The 13,803-nt window shown below is 59.1% G+C and overlaps 1 protein-coding gene across 1 annotated transcript in view; it reads right to left on the bottom strand.

Annotated features, from left to right (window-relative positions):
- Positions 1-11,016, bottom strand: part of PHACTR4 (phosphatase and actin regulator 4) — a 39,107-nt gene extending 28,091 nt beyond the window's left edge. Inside the window, exons 1-3 of the mRNA NM_001396606.1 lie at positions 10,956-11,016; positions 1,971-2,017; positions 385-455 (exon numbers count right to left, since the gene is read on the bottom strand). The gene's annotated coding sequence lies outside the window, so the exon portion shown is untranslated. The remainder of the gene's footprint in view (positions 1-384; positions 456-1,970; positions 2,018-10,955) is intronic.
- Between the last annotated feature and the right edge of the window lie 2,787 nt (positions 11,017-13,803).

Below are 13,803 nucleotides of genomic sequence, written 5' to 3'. Positions count from 1 at the left end.
AAGCTCTGAAGCCTCCCTGCAGCCACATGGAGACCACGCTTCCACCAGCCCTGGGGGGGGGGCCAAACACGAATTGAAGTCTGAAGACAACAGCACGCTTCATTTTTAATTAGCCAGGGCATCCAGCCAACAGGAGCTCCCCCACCCACTGTGGCCAGCGAAGCCTGACAGCTAAAAAGGATTTCTGCTTGACTGTGCAGTCCCAGTGGCCATTCGAAGCACACCAGCTCTGAACACGCGCCAACGTGGTTAAAACAAAAGCCAGCCATGCAGCATTGGGAGGGCAGTTAATATACAACCAGGTTAAGGACAGCATCAAAAAGCACCAGGCTCTGCAGGAGCAAAGGGCACGGGCTTCAGCTCCTGCACGCAGCTCTGCCTTACCTCATCTCCAGCCCCAGTGCCCGGAGCAACCCCGGAGTCCCGAGCTTAGCAGCACCTGCAGAATGAGCGTCCTTAAAAGCAAAGTAATTAAAAAAAAAAAGCAATAAGAGACCCATTTGTTTACTCTGCTTTGAGTATGGGGCTCTCAGCTCCCAGCATTAAGGACACAAAGCTTCACGGTCAGCTCTGGGGGCTCTGAGCATGCAAAGACTGAGCCCGGGTTCTCCATCCCGAAGGGGAAGCAGTTCTACTTCAGCTGATGAGATGCAAGCAGAACGTAAGGCCTTTCACATCCCAGGCCCCAGCACTGCTCCCATCAGCAAACAGAGCTCCTGGCAGCCTGACAGGCTCCAGCACACCAACACACGGAGCAAGGAGGGACGTGAAGCTCTGTGACACGAACACAGCAGCCCCAGCAGAGCCCGCAGTGCTGCTCGAAGCCACGCCGTGAAGGCTGGAGGGATGGAGCAACTCGCCCTGCTGCTGCCTGCACCCCAGGGCTGAGCAGGGAGCTGCCATCTGCACGGCCACAGCTCCCACCTCCCCAGGAAGGCTCCATCTGGGATCAGTTTGCCACAGGCAAACCGCAGGGGAAACATCACCGCCAATTAAATGGGCACCTTGCACGCCAACAATTACAGGGCGCAGCAGCAATGCTTGCCACCAGGATTATAAGCCTGATGTGCCTTCAGGAATGCACACTTGGCTTTCTCCAAGCAGGCTGCTGGGTTCCAGCCAAGCAGCTTTGCACGAAGGCAAGACCTGGCACCCCGAGCACACCAGGCTGCTGTCACACGTGGCTCCTCGAGCTCAAAGGATGGCATCACCTGATGGCACAGGAAGAGTCTGGAAGTCACATCAGTGGTCACAGAGCTGCACAAGGTAGGACAGCGCGGTCCAAAGATGCTTGTGGGGATGGGCTGCCCTCCATGCAAGCCCCATCTCAGCGGGGATGGAAAAAAGGGTAATGGAAAAAACCAGTGCCTTTCACAGCCCTTTTTGGCACGTGGTTGGAACATTCGTTCAACAACACCGAGCCAAAAAAACTGCTAGTTTTAGAGGAAACCAAATTCTTGCATTGGTTAAAGCTGAAAGGAAGGAGCTTGCTCGCCTCAGGGCAAGTGGTAAGCAGTGCCTAAAGCAAGAGCTTTAAAGCCAAATTGTAATTGAAAACTTCACATCTTCTGCAAGACAGAGCAGCCCAGGGAAACAAATACAGCAACATCAGGAGCTACCAGGAGCCGATTCCTCCTTCCGACCTGTCACTGCCTTGCTCCTATCACACACCAGCTCAATGCTCCTGGCCTCCTCCCTGTTACGAAAGGGGCTGTGACTTGTTTCCAAGAGCTTGGGATATTCAAGAGACCAATTCCAGCTAGCAGGGAAGGGGGATTTCAGAAGAGATCCATCGGCTCCAGCCCACGCCATTTGTGCAGCAGAGCTGCAGCTGATGCAAACCATCTCATTTGCTACTCATCTGCCTCGAATTAAAGGCACGAGGCTCAAAATAACGAGGTTCACTGCAGTGCTTACCCAAGGAAGAAGGAACAGGTTCACAGCCTACGGTACAGCATCACAGTACTCACCAGTGCTCTCCTCCATTCCTCCCAACCACTGATGTTCTGAGCAATTCCTATGAAAACAGGAAACAAAAGTGAAACACAGATTAGAATTCCAAGCGTGACCAAAGCCCACATTTAATTTCACTTCTTCACCAGCACCACACAGCTGTTGGGCAGAGGACACAGAGCACAAACCCTCCCCAAAATACTTGGATAAGAGAGTGGCACCGTCCCTCTGCCTCGGAGATGCACACAGTGCATGGGGAGGAAAAGTGAGACAGAGCAGAGGGGCAGCACTCACAAAGCTCTGGTCCTTCATGTCTTCATCTCCACCAGGACACCACATGCCTGCTGCAAAGGGAACAGCACGTGCATGCAGAGCAACGAGAGCAGCACATGCACAGCTCTCACCCATGGCAGTGCTGAGCGTGCCGGGGAAAGAGAACCACAAGGAGGAACTGGGATCTCAGTAGGAAGCCCAGCTGTTGTCTGGGGAGAGTTCTAAAATGAGGTGTGAGAGGAACTGAGTTTGGGGAAATGGGGACACGCCTGGATTCCAACAGAAACACGCTCAGCATTTTGGAAACGCTCTGCACTGATCAGCCAGGAACGCTGCAGGCTGCTCCTGTTGCAGCCAGAACACTGCTGCAGGACCCCCACATGGGGAGAAGTCCTCGATAAAGACATCAGTGCTCAGAGCGTGGCTGGTAACCACAGCTTGTAAGCAGCTTAGCAAGGGGAAGTGTGATCTGGGAGGACTCTGCACAGCACATCACCGCCCGGAGCATCCCATGGTGCTCACTGCAGAGGCAGCTTATCTTGAAGTCACTTGAGAAACACCCCGAGAACCCCTCCTCTTTAATCCATGAACACTGCTAAAACACATACGTGTTTCAGGGGTGTGATTTTAGCACGTGCATTCAATCAAACCTGCTCTAAATGCTTACATGAGCAAGGACACCACGTGCAGAAGCCACAACGAGTGCTCCGTGTTGAAGGCTGAGGGGTGCGTGTATCTCCATGCACCACCTCAGCACCTGCACACAAACCCCCCTTAGCAGCAGCCCCACAGCACGGCAAGTCTGCAGCTCACATCATTTGGGAAGGGGAAGCAGAAGAGGAGCAAAAGCAGACACCTCAAAACCTACTTCATCCTCAGCAGGGATGACAGCAGCCCTGCTGCTCCCCAAAGCCACCGGGGAGTTTGGCTTAATTTGCCTTTCAAGGGCATTCCTGCACAGTGCCGAGCTCTGCACGTTACCAGGGCTGTGCTTGTGCCTGGAATACTGATGCTGGCAGCGTGCTCAGGGCTGGACAGCAGCTGTGTGCACCAAGGACATATCACCAGGGGACAGCACGGCTGGAAGCATCTCCACCCCAACCAGGAGGGATCCCTCCAGCACGAAGCTAAATCCCAGCACCCAGTTATTAACCTGGTTGCTCCCTCTGCTCTAACATCAGCACTGCTGCTGTTCCCACCAGGATGCCAAAGTGGGCACACACATCCCTGCCTCGCTGGGGAAGTTCTCAGCAAGGCAACGGGTGATGCAGTGCACGCTGTGCTGCGGTGCTAGCTAGGAGCTGCTGATTTGGCAGCCTCTCTGCAATGGGCAATGGATAACCCACCCTGCAGGATGGGAACTTACTGCCATCCCGCACTGCCAGGTGCTCCATCCTCCCCACAGCCAGCAGGTGTGCACGCCTGAGAAAACCTGCATGTCACTCCTGCTTTTAGCACAGCACACGCTGCAGGTCCAGCACACGCTGCAGGTCCAGCACACGCTGCAGGTCCAGCACACATCCTTCTGTGAGCGTTCAGACATGAGATGATGTCTCTGCACTAATGAGCCACGTGCCAGCACTGCCCTGGGATGCTCACACCCCTCTGCTGGGCCACCACCCACTCCTTGCTGCTGCCATCACAGCCTTGGCCTGCTGAGTTCAAACGCTGCTTTTTGCACTTTTTTTCAGCTTTCTGCAGCAATCTAAGAATATATCTTTTTCCACTGACCCCGCTCTGACCTCATGGTGAGGTGACTGCTTTCTTCCAGCCCTGCAGCAGCAATGAGGCACTGCCACGCTGCGTCCTCAGCCCTATTCTTACAGCTCAGAGCCCACTGCAGCCAGACACAGCCCAGCCCAGCCCTGCACACCTGCCTGGTGCAGCCCTGCAGCAGCACAGGACGGGCTGCAGTCCTCCTCCTCGCTCCAGCAGCAGTCAGAAGAATGAGCCAGGTGCACACCAAGCAGTTGCAAGAGGCTCAGTGTGGGCTGGGAAGGACAGGACCTGGGCTTGGAGCAGCTTTCCTCCAGCCCCAGGCTTTGCTGTACCACCTTCATTGCTTTCTCACATCCCTGTTTGCAGCAGCCCATGCCTGGAGCACTTGGATACCCCGTATGCCATCAGCTGCCTTCGCAGTGCAGCTCATTAGCTGTGCCACTCTGCCCTCACGCAGGTTTCTGACCTCAGGCTGCTCATCTCTGCTCCAACACCAAACAGCATCTTTCAAAAGACCGAGGGACGCTTCCAAGTCCAGCCAGAAGCAAAGCAGTGCGGGGCTCGTTTTTATTCCCAGCTGATGTACAGCTGTGACACCCCCAGGTGGGAGTGGGGCATCACCACCTGCACACCCAGCTGCCCTCCGCCAGCCCACCTCCTGTCCCCATCCCAACACACGCCTGACAGCATGGCAAGGCTCTCCTGTAGGGAGCTTCTCCCCCTGCTTTAGGAGAAAAGCACACAGGGGAGAGCCAGGATGTCCTTATAATGGTCCCAAACTGCACCCGCCATGTCCCCATAGCAGGGCAGAGGGTTAACCCACACCCAGCAGCCCAAGGAACAGAGTCCAGCACTGATGCACACCATCAGCACCCACAAAATGAAAGAAGACAACTCGGGGCACAGAGCGGCTCCTGAGGGCAGCTCAGAGCTCAGTTGCAGATAAGAGTTTAAACCCCAGGATGGAAATCCCTCTGGGCTGCAGCTGCTGCAGTGTGCTTTGCTCACATCCTCCAGTTATCACCGTTCCATCACTGTTTGCTGCAGTGTGATGGAAGTCCCACTGCCTCCACCACCCAGGACACGGCCTGCAGCTCTGCAGCTGCTGAGATGGATGGGCTTTGTGGAAGAAAGGACAAACACAGAAACAGAGCTGCAAATGACAACCGTACATGCAACGTGCACAGCCAGCAACCAGCTGGGAGAAATCCTCACAGAGCAGCTAAGGAAACCAGCAGCTCCTCGTTGCAGATGCAGCATTCGATAATGGGCTCCCTGAGGAAGCAGCAGATACCTCCCTGCACTGTGGCAGCTGCCTGTGGGGGGCACAGTGATCCAACAGTGCCAGCGTGGAGCTGGGAAACCTATTAGATTAGAGGAAGACATCGATGACTAATTGCAATGGACTGCACGAGCTAACTCGTCTGCAGAGATCAGAGACGAAGCGAAGCAAAAGATGAAGAGGAAAACAACGGCAGGGATTACACCTGATAGATTAAAACAGGATGTTAACGAGCTTCTGGTCATCCATACAATGACAACGCAGCACTTTATCAACACATACACATCACCAAGATGCGTGTTAACGAATGGAGATAGCAAAGAGTGCAATTCCACGTTGTTACCCCAACCAACCTCTGCCCACCCCCTGTAACACCAGCAGGCAGCACAGCACCGACACAAACCCAGAACATCTCTGAATGAGAACATTCCACGTCGAAAAAAACCCCAACCCTTTGCTGGTTCCACTGCAGCACACGAAGCACTGATGCTGTGCACACCTCGGACCCAACCTGCACTGCTGGGCCTCCTGTGGGGCTTCGACACGAGCGGCTGGCACTGCGAGCTCTGACTTTGTGCTGAGCTCTGCTCTGTTCCATTGCTGTGTCCTTGGATTGAGAGCAGGTTGGCTGACCCCCCCTCCCCCCCAGCACATCAAAGCTGGTGCTCTGCTTGGCGCACGCAGCCCTCTGATAGGTGCCAGCACCACTTACAGACGTACCCACCCCCCCCTGCCCGCAGCGGTGATCCCAACCGGCAGCACACTGAAAGGCTCCTGGATGGGGCAGCCAACCCCAGCAGGAACCCCAACCCATAGGAAGCAGAAACAAAGGGAAAGCACTGCACTTCTTCAGACTCCAGAGGCGGCTCTGCGTGCGCCCCAGGAGGCAGAACCCCCGAGCCAGGGCCAGCTGCCTCCATTGGGAACGCAGGGCTATTTGCTGGGAGCTGTGGCTCTCCATCCCCTGGGAGGGGGCAGAGCTCAGGGCGCTCAGCTGCAGCACTTCCAGTGCTCCATCTGCACGTCTGCAACCAAAAGGAACGAAGCAACCACTTCTTCACCCAGCTCCCTGTCACTGAGGCTCCCCTGTGGGCTGGGTTAGCTCTGGGCATGGGCTATCTTACTGCAGGAAGAGCAATGGGGGGGCTTTTATCACAGCCTTACCTAACGAGGTCTGTGTCCCACGCCTGTGCACGCAAAGCAAAGAGCTGCGTCAGGAACCAAAGCACCCCACTTCTCTGCTGCCTTGCAATGACATCACATGAATGAATTTGGGACAAGGTGAGCTTTGTACGCATCCACCTGGGTGAGCCAAAGCAAGGAGGAGCTTCCCATAAGAATTAAGGGGTGAGAAAGAGCCCCCCCCACAACCAGCCAAAGCCTGCAGAGCTCCACAGCAATGCAGGGGCAGGGGACAGCACACAGCCCAAAGCCAGACCCAAGGAAGCTCAGCACCTTGCTCAGAAGGAAGCAGAGCCACGGGATCCCTGAGCCCTTCCACAGCCAGCCCAGGGCAGCAGCAGCAGCTGGCCTCAATCCAGTCCAGTTCCTCAATCTGTTGGCCACGTGGCCATGAACAAACACTTGCTCAGTGTATGAGAAGGGAGTGAACGCACACAGGGCTCCTCCACCACACGCAGTGCTTGGAGGTGTTGTACAGAGCTGTGCACTGAAGGGAGCACCATTTGCAGCCACACTGGGGTTACCAGGCCAGGAGGGCTCTGCAACCCACCCCACAGCCTCACCTCTGCCTGAGCTGCCCCAGCATCCGAGATTTGGCCAAGACAGGGCTTCCTTCCTCACCTTTATAGGATGATTTCGGGTCTCTACTCCCAAACTGTCATTTAAACCCCTCCAATGCACTCAGGAGCAAAACCTGCAGTGCCAACAAAGGCCATCCCAGAGGGCCCCACGCACCCCCGCCCCCCCAGCCTGGCATTCCAGTTCTACCAGTTCCCTCTGCCCCTCACTGCTCCCATTCCCTGAGAACCACCAGCTCTGTGAGCCGTGCCACGGCACACCACCTGCTCCCTGCACAATTAAAAGCATCTCCAAACTGCAGCTCCCACCAATGGCACAGACAGATGGGCACACGGAGCAGCTCCGCTCCCAGCACTGCCTTTGTGCTGCAGGGCCGGGGATGCGGAGCAGAGCACAGCCTGCCTGCACAACAGCTGTGCTGCCATGGGACTGCAGCACCAACCGCAGCCAGCAGAACTGCTCCAGCCCACCCACCGACCAACTAAACTCACAATCTGCTAAAGCACACACGCTGACTTCAGAGGACAGCCCCTCTCCCCTGGGCAGAGCACGTCCTGTCATCTCCTGGAGGCACTCCTTGCCCCAGGCAGAGCAGCAGTGAATCTCAGAACGCAATGGTGCGCCACCACCGCAGCAGCCGGTGTGCGGTCTGCCTTGCTTGCACACCCTCCTCCTGCTCCATGCTGCACTGCAGGAAGGAAATAACCCTTTTACAAAGGAAGCAATAGTCTGGAGAGCGGGCAATAAAACGCAAGCAGGAGCCCACCTCCCACCTTGTGGGACCTGCAAGCCCCGTGCTCTGTGGGTACCTGGGGCAGGCCTGGCTCTCAGCACTGTGCAAGCAGTGCCTGACTGCCCACCTTACAAACACGCTGTCTGATGGTGCTTCCAAGGCAGAAAACCAATGCGGGAGGTGATCCCTGTCATGCTTTGCAACACGCGCTGAGTGCAACGAGCGCCAGGAGCCATGAACCCCCCTGCTCTGCCTGGCCACCCATCCAAATGAGCACATCTCACCCACTGAACAGCCCCCCCAGTTGCCCAGGCTCACAAAACCTTCAAAACCACCCCACAAAACTCACCTGATCTGCCCAAGAGGCAGAAGGGCATTAAGGGGAGCTACAGGCCAAGCAGCTGCAAATACTCTGCCCCAAAGGGTTGCTTTGAACACAGCCAAGCAGCAATTGCAATGCATCACAGCCCTTTGGTCAGCAGGTAATCATTTCTGAAGGCAGAGCTTGTGGGGGACACCAAACTGAGGACCTGCACTGTGACAACGCTCCAGAAATAGAGCTTTAGGAGAGCTCACACCATCCCCAAAGCAACTGCAGGGCTGTTTGCTCAGCAGGGCAGCCACCCCGAGGTGCTAACTCCTCCATCTCCAGCACTGACGTGGTGCTCTGAGGTCAGGCACACGCAGTGCTCTGACAGGGTGTGAGAGCAAGAAGACAGGAGGCTGGAAAGGCACGGAGCTGCTGTGCTATCTCCGTCATGCAAATCAAAGCCCTCACTGCTGGCAGTGGGATGGGAGGTTCTGGTGGTTGCTGCAAAGTCACCTTGGGAGCACCAAAAAGGAAGCGGTGCAGTGAGGTTGGGGTTCAAAGCAGTTTCGCCGTGGTCAACAGAAGGCAAAGCCCACCAGGGTGAGGAGTGGGGAGCACTGGAAGGACACAGCACCATCCATCCATGTGTGACCACACAGCGCTGCTGTCCTACCTGGCAGTGGGAAGGCAGGGAGCTCACACCCGCGTGAGGAATCCTGCAGTAAAACAAGCAAACAGCCCTCACGCTCGTGCTGTGCTGTCACAAACACAGCAGCCCCTCTGCCAACAGCTCCCTGCAGGAATACCTGATACGTGTAATGGTGATCCATGTAATCACAGGGGTTGGATGCTGGAGGTGCTGCACTCCCTCCCCCTGTTGTCCCGACCCCATGCGCTCACATCACTCTCTCCCCACCTCACAGGCAGCCTGGCTCAGGTGGCCACACACAGGGCTTCCCAATCCAGGCCCCTCTCTCCAGCATCAGAAAAAGAAAACAGCCCAAGATTTACAAGACAAGCAAAACAGAACAAGAACAGCAGCAGAAACCACTGCTGGTGATGTTGGGTGTCAGGCTCAGTTAGCAGCCGTGAGTCCCACTGTGTCTCCCTCTATCAGCCATCCTCACTGCATGCTGAACAGGTAACCCAAAAGCAGATGGCCTCGAGCCATGGTTAATTGCTGAACTGCTGGAAAACAGCACAGGCCCACACAGCCTGACAGCACTCACCTGACAGCCCCACCCCAAAGGTGGATCTTGCTCTGAGATGGTGCAGCTGAGCTGAGAAATAGCCTTTAAAGATGCCTGCAATCTCACTGGTGCCTTTTGGGTTTGCTTTTGGCTTTTTGGGGGGGCTGATAATTAGGGACTGCACGTTCCACATGGGTTTGGAATAGAAGGTTGAATCAATCAGCAAACCTGTGACCTCGCTCAGCTGCAGAGCACAGCCTGGAGCAGGATGCTCTCAGTGCCAAATAGATGCAGCCCACAGATGTGCCACTTCTCTCCTGCCTCTAATCAGAGATGTAAGGGACAACAGCTCAGCTTCTCATTAGCTGTCCTCAGCCGGCATCATGCAAGCAGCATCCAGGGGAACAAACCCTGGTGGAATAACAGGCCAGCAGGAAATGACACCACGCAACAGATGGACTGCACTTAACATCCCAGCAGCAGCAGAGCCACCTCACTAACGCACTCAGCCCATCCCTCCTTTCACCGATGGCCGTTTTCTCCAGGCTCCCACAGCACAAAGGCAGCTGGGATCCCACGGCTCTGTCACTTTGCCACCAGCAGTGCAGCACCAGAGCGGCTGTGGCGCATCGGCTCGTGATAACGCATCGCCCATCACTCAGAACTTCACTGTGCAGCACTCCTGGCTGCTCTGCCATCAGCACTCTGTGAGCACAGCAGCACTGAGTTGCTCTGCTTTCTCTCCTCCTCCAATGGATTGGGAAAAGCAGACCCTATTTCCAGGACACCCCTTTGGACCGCCCTCCATTTCCCTACCTCCGCCACGGCTGCTTCACCTTTCACACACCAATGCGTTCACAACCAGCCTCCCTCAGAGGGGTCAGCAGCCCTCCACCCCTCCCCAGTGAATAAATGCAATCAGGGATGTGAGGCTGCAGATGGAGGGCTGATAAGTGGGGCAGCAGCAGAGCAGCGCCTTCACATTGCTGATGCCCTCCTGCATCCCCGCACGGCCATCTCGACGGGTGTCAGCGTGTGACAGCAGCACCAGCACAGCTCCCAGCAGAGCTCTGCTCCCAGCAGCTTCGCTTCAGCTCCCCAGCAGACTCGAGGTTTCATTCACCGCCCACCTCACAGACGCAGCTCAGCGCACACCAAACACAGCAGAAAGCGATGGAAACAGAAGCTGTGCGTGCAGATACAGCCCTGCCCGGGCAGAGGCTGCTGCGCGGCGGTGCGGGAGGGCAGCTCAGCACCCGGCAGAGCCTCCGCGCAGCGCGCAGCCACATCCAGCGCCGGGCAGGTGGAAGCGCCCCCTGCGCCGGAAGGAGGGCTGCTGCTGCGATGGGCCCCTTCGGGCCCGTTTCCTCCCCCTCTGCTTTCCCACTGCTTGAAGAAGGGATCCGAGCTCCGCAAACCCGCAGCTCCGGGTCTCACCGACTCCGCGAGGCAATTCGAAGCCAAGCAAAGGGCGCTCACGGCAACACGGGGCGGCTCCGGGAGCGCAGCCCCGCACAAAGGCCGAGCGGACGGGAGGAGCCGGCGGACAAAGCGCGGCCCGAGAGCCGAACGGAGCGGTGCGGCCCCGAGGGCGGAGGAGCGCGGCGAGGCCCGGGCACGGCGCTCGGGCCCACCCCGCCGAACGGAGCCCCGCACCCCGCGCCTCGCCGCCCCGCAGGCCCGCACGGCCCGGCTCACGGCGCAGGCAGCGAGCCCCGCACCGCCCGCCCTCACCTGCTGCCCGCGGCCGCCGGCTGAGCTCCGCCGCTCCCCAGGGCCGACCCCGACGGAAGCCGGGCGGCGCGCGGGGCATGCCGGGAGCTGTAGTCCGCCAGGCGCGCAGGCCACGCCTCCGCCAGCGGGAGGGGTTAGGCCCCGCCCCTTCCGGGTAATGCAGGGCACGTTCCGGTTAGGCCACACCCCACCCTGAGTTAGACCACGCCCCTCACCTGCGCTAAGCCACGCCCTCTCCGCGGGTTAGGCCACGCCCTTGCGGTAGGCCACGCCCCCGTCGAGCGGTTGGGTCCCGCCTTCCGGCCAACTTTAAGCCACGCCCCTTTGTTAGGCCACGCCCCCCGCGGTGGTGGGAGGTTTGGGGGCAAGGCATGGGAATTGGGGTGGGGGGCAGTTGGGGTTTGAAGTGAGGCGTGTGAAGGGCTTATGGGGTTTGGGTTAAGGGGAGCTGGGGGTTGGGGTGAGGACGGGTGAGGCCGTGGGTGCTGGGGGGCTGCTGGGGGGGCTGCGGGGGTTGGAGGGGTTTGGGTCAGGGGTTTGGGGGTGGGAGGTGTGGAAGGGGGGTATGGGGTTTGGGGTTCTGGAGGGATTGGGGGGTGGAGTGGGGGATAAGGGGGGTTGTGGGTGCTTGGGGGATTGGGTCAGGGGGTTCGGGAGGTGTGGAAGGGGCTATGGGATGGGGGGGGATTCGTGCTGGAATGGGGGGTGAGGGGTCTATGGGGTTTGGGGGGTTGGGTTAAGGGGTTCTGGGCTTTGGAGGTGGATAAGGCGGGCTGTGGGTGTGGGGGGGATGATGAGAGGGGCTCTGGGAATGGATCAGGGGGGTTGGGGGGATGAGAGGAGTGGGGGAAGGCTGGGATTTGGGGTTCAGTCGGGGTGTCGGGGGAGTGTGGGGTGTGGGGAGGGCCGAGGGGGGGCGGGGTGCTGTGCCGCACTCCGATCCCCCATCTGCTGCTGCTGAGGCCCCCCCACCTCCCGACTCCTCCGTGCAACATTTCCCTGGCGTTGCATTCCGGTTTCCATTCCGTTGCATTGCAGCCTCGTGAACTGCTGGGCCTCCATCTCCCCAGCGAAGCTCTGGGAGGGGCTTCTGTGGGTTTGCGGTGGAGATGTGGGGCAGCTTTGCAGCAGGGCGGGGTGCAGCAGGGCAGGATGCAGCGCTGGGGGTGCAGCAGGGCTGGTAGCAGCACTCAGGTCGCAGCAGGGCAGGATGCAGCAGGGCAGGATGCAGCAGGGCAGGATGCAGCGCTGGGGGTGCAGCACTCAGGTGGCAGCAGGGCGGCTTGCAGCGGGGCAGGGCGCAGCAGACAGCCCGCAGCTCTCGGTGCAGCGGGGCAGGGCGCAGCTCTGCTGTCCGCCTCCAGCGAGTGTCGCTGCCGGCCCGGCAAAGCCCCGATCCTCCGGGAGCAGCGCTGCCCCACGGCGGCTCAGCGAACCCCCCAACACCCCCCTCATCACCCCCCGCTGCCGACCGGCCGTGCTGGGGGCTTTGGGTGCACGCGGGATGCAAAGCTCTCCCTTCGTCCACCTACAGAGCTGATTTGCACCCGTAGGGTGGTGACGCCCCCCCGCCCCTTTCCACCTCCTGCTGCCCACGGGTGCCCCCCCAGGCTGCGCCCTGCTGGGAGCAAAGCTGCTGCTCCGGCCAAAGTGCAACGGCAGCGCTCGTCGTGCCGGGAAAGCAACGCCACGCGTGCAGCCCGCAGCCCTCATCCCACCCCACAGCACCGACCCTCCCCGCGGCTGCACCCGGCGCTGCTCCCATCGTTGCACTGCAGTTCTGCAGAGCCGTCCCCCATCGCCGCCCGTCGCTTTCCCGTTGCACCGCCGCGTTGGATGCGCCGCCGTGAATGCGCTCTGTGTTAATCGGAGGGCGGTTTTTGCTCGGCCTCTGCTTTCTGCTGCAGGAATGGGGAAACGGGGAGGGGGGGAGGAAGGGGTGGGTGCGCCTCTGTGTGAGCCTCTGCGTGCTCCAACCTCGGGCTGAGGTGCAGGAACTGCTGGGAGCCGCAGCAAAGGCTTTGGGGGTTGCAACGAAGCGCTGCTTGGGAGACAGAGGGGGGAACTTCGGAGGCCAAACGGAAGGGATGCGGACGTGCAATAGGGGGGAGAGGGGCAGCAGTGAGGTGGGGTGCAGCGCTGGGACTGTGCTGCATAGGAGCCCCGTGCTGGGAGCTGCAGAAAGCAATGGGGGACGTTCCCCTCCCGGCAGCGGGGATCTGCAAAGCTCTGCTGGGAGAAAAGGGGGGCTCTGGGGTTGGGTATGACCGGAGGGAGGTGGGGATGCCAGAGCTCAGCTGCACCCCCATCAGCAGTGACAAAGCTGGGGGTCCTGCCCCCCCCCCCCCCCCGCTTCTGGCTCGGTGTCACCCCATGGGGTTTCATACAGAAACGCAGCTGTTGGTGTCTGCAGGGCTGGAAAAGCACCAGGAACTATTTGGGGGCTGTGAGTCAGAGCAGAACAGCGCAGCCCTGCACATGAGTCCAGCCCTGCGCCCCCCCACCACCCCCCACCATCCTATGTGATCCCCATTCCCATAACCTCAATCCCTCAGGACCCCCCATTCCTACAACCCCAGTCCTTCAGGACCCCCATTCCCATAACCCCAATCCCTCAGGACCCCCATTCCTGCACCCCCACTCCCCCAGGACCCCCCCCCCCCTTTAGGATCCCCATTGCTCCCCCCCATTGCTCCAGCAGAGTACCCCAGCAGCACAAACCCCCCCCCCCCCCACCTCTCAGGGCTTCTCTGCACCCGCAGCACTGCAGGGAGGGGGGGCAGCTGCTCAGTGCCCCCCCAGGCGCTTATCTGCAGCTCCCAGGGGCCGCTGTGTGCTGATAAGCAGT

The sequence above is a fragment of the Gallus gallus genome, chromosome 23, assembly GCF_016699485.2.
Source record: "Gallus gallus isolate bGalGal1 chromosome 23, bGalGal1.mat.broiler.GRCg7b, whole genome shotgun sequence".
Lineage (NCBI taxonomy): Eukaryota > Metazoa > Chordata > Aves > Galliformes > Phasianidae > Gallus > Gallus gallus.
Note: the sequence above shows the minus strand (reverse complement) of the source record. Positions and strands in the feature narration are given on the sequence as shown.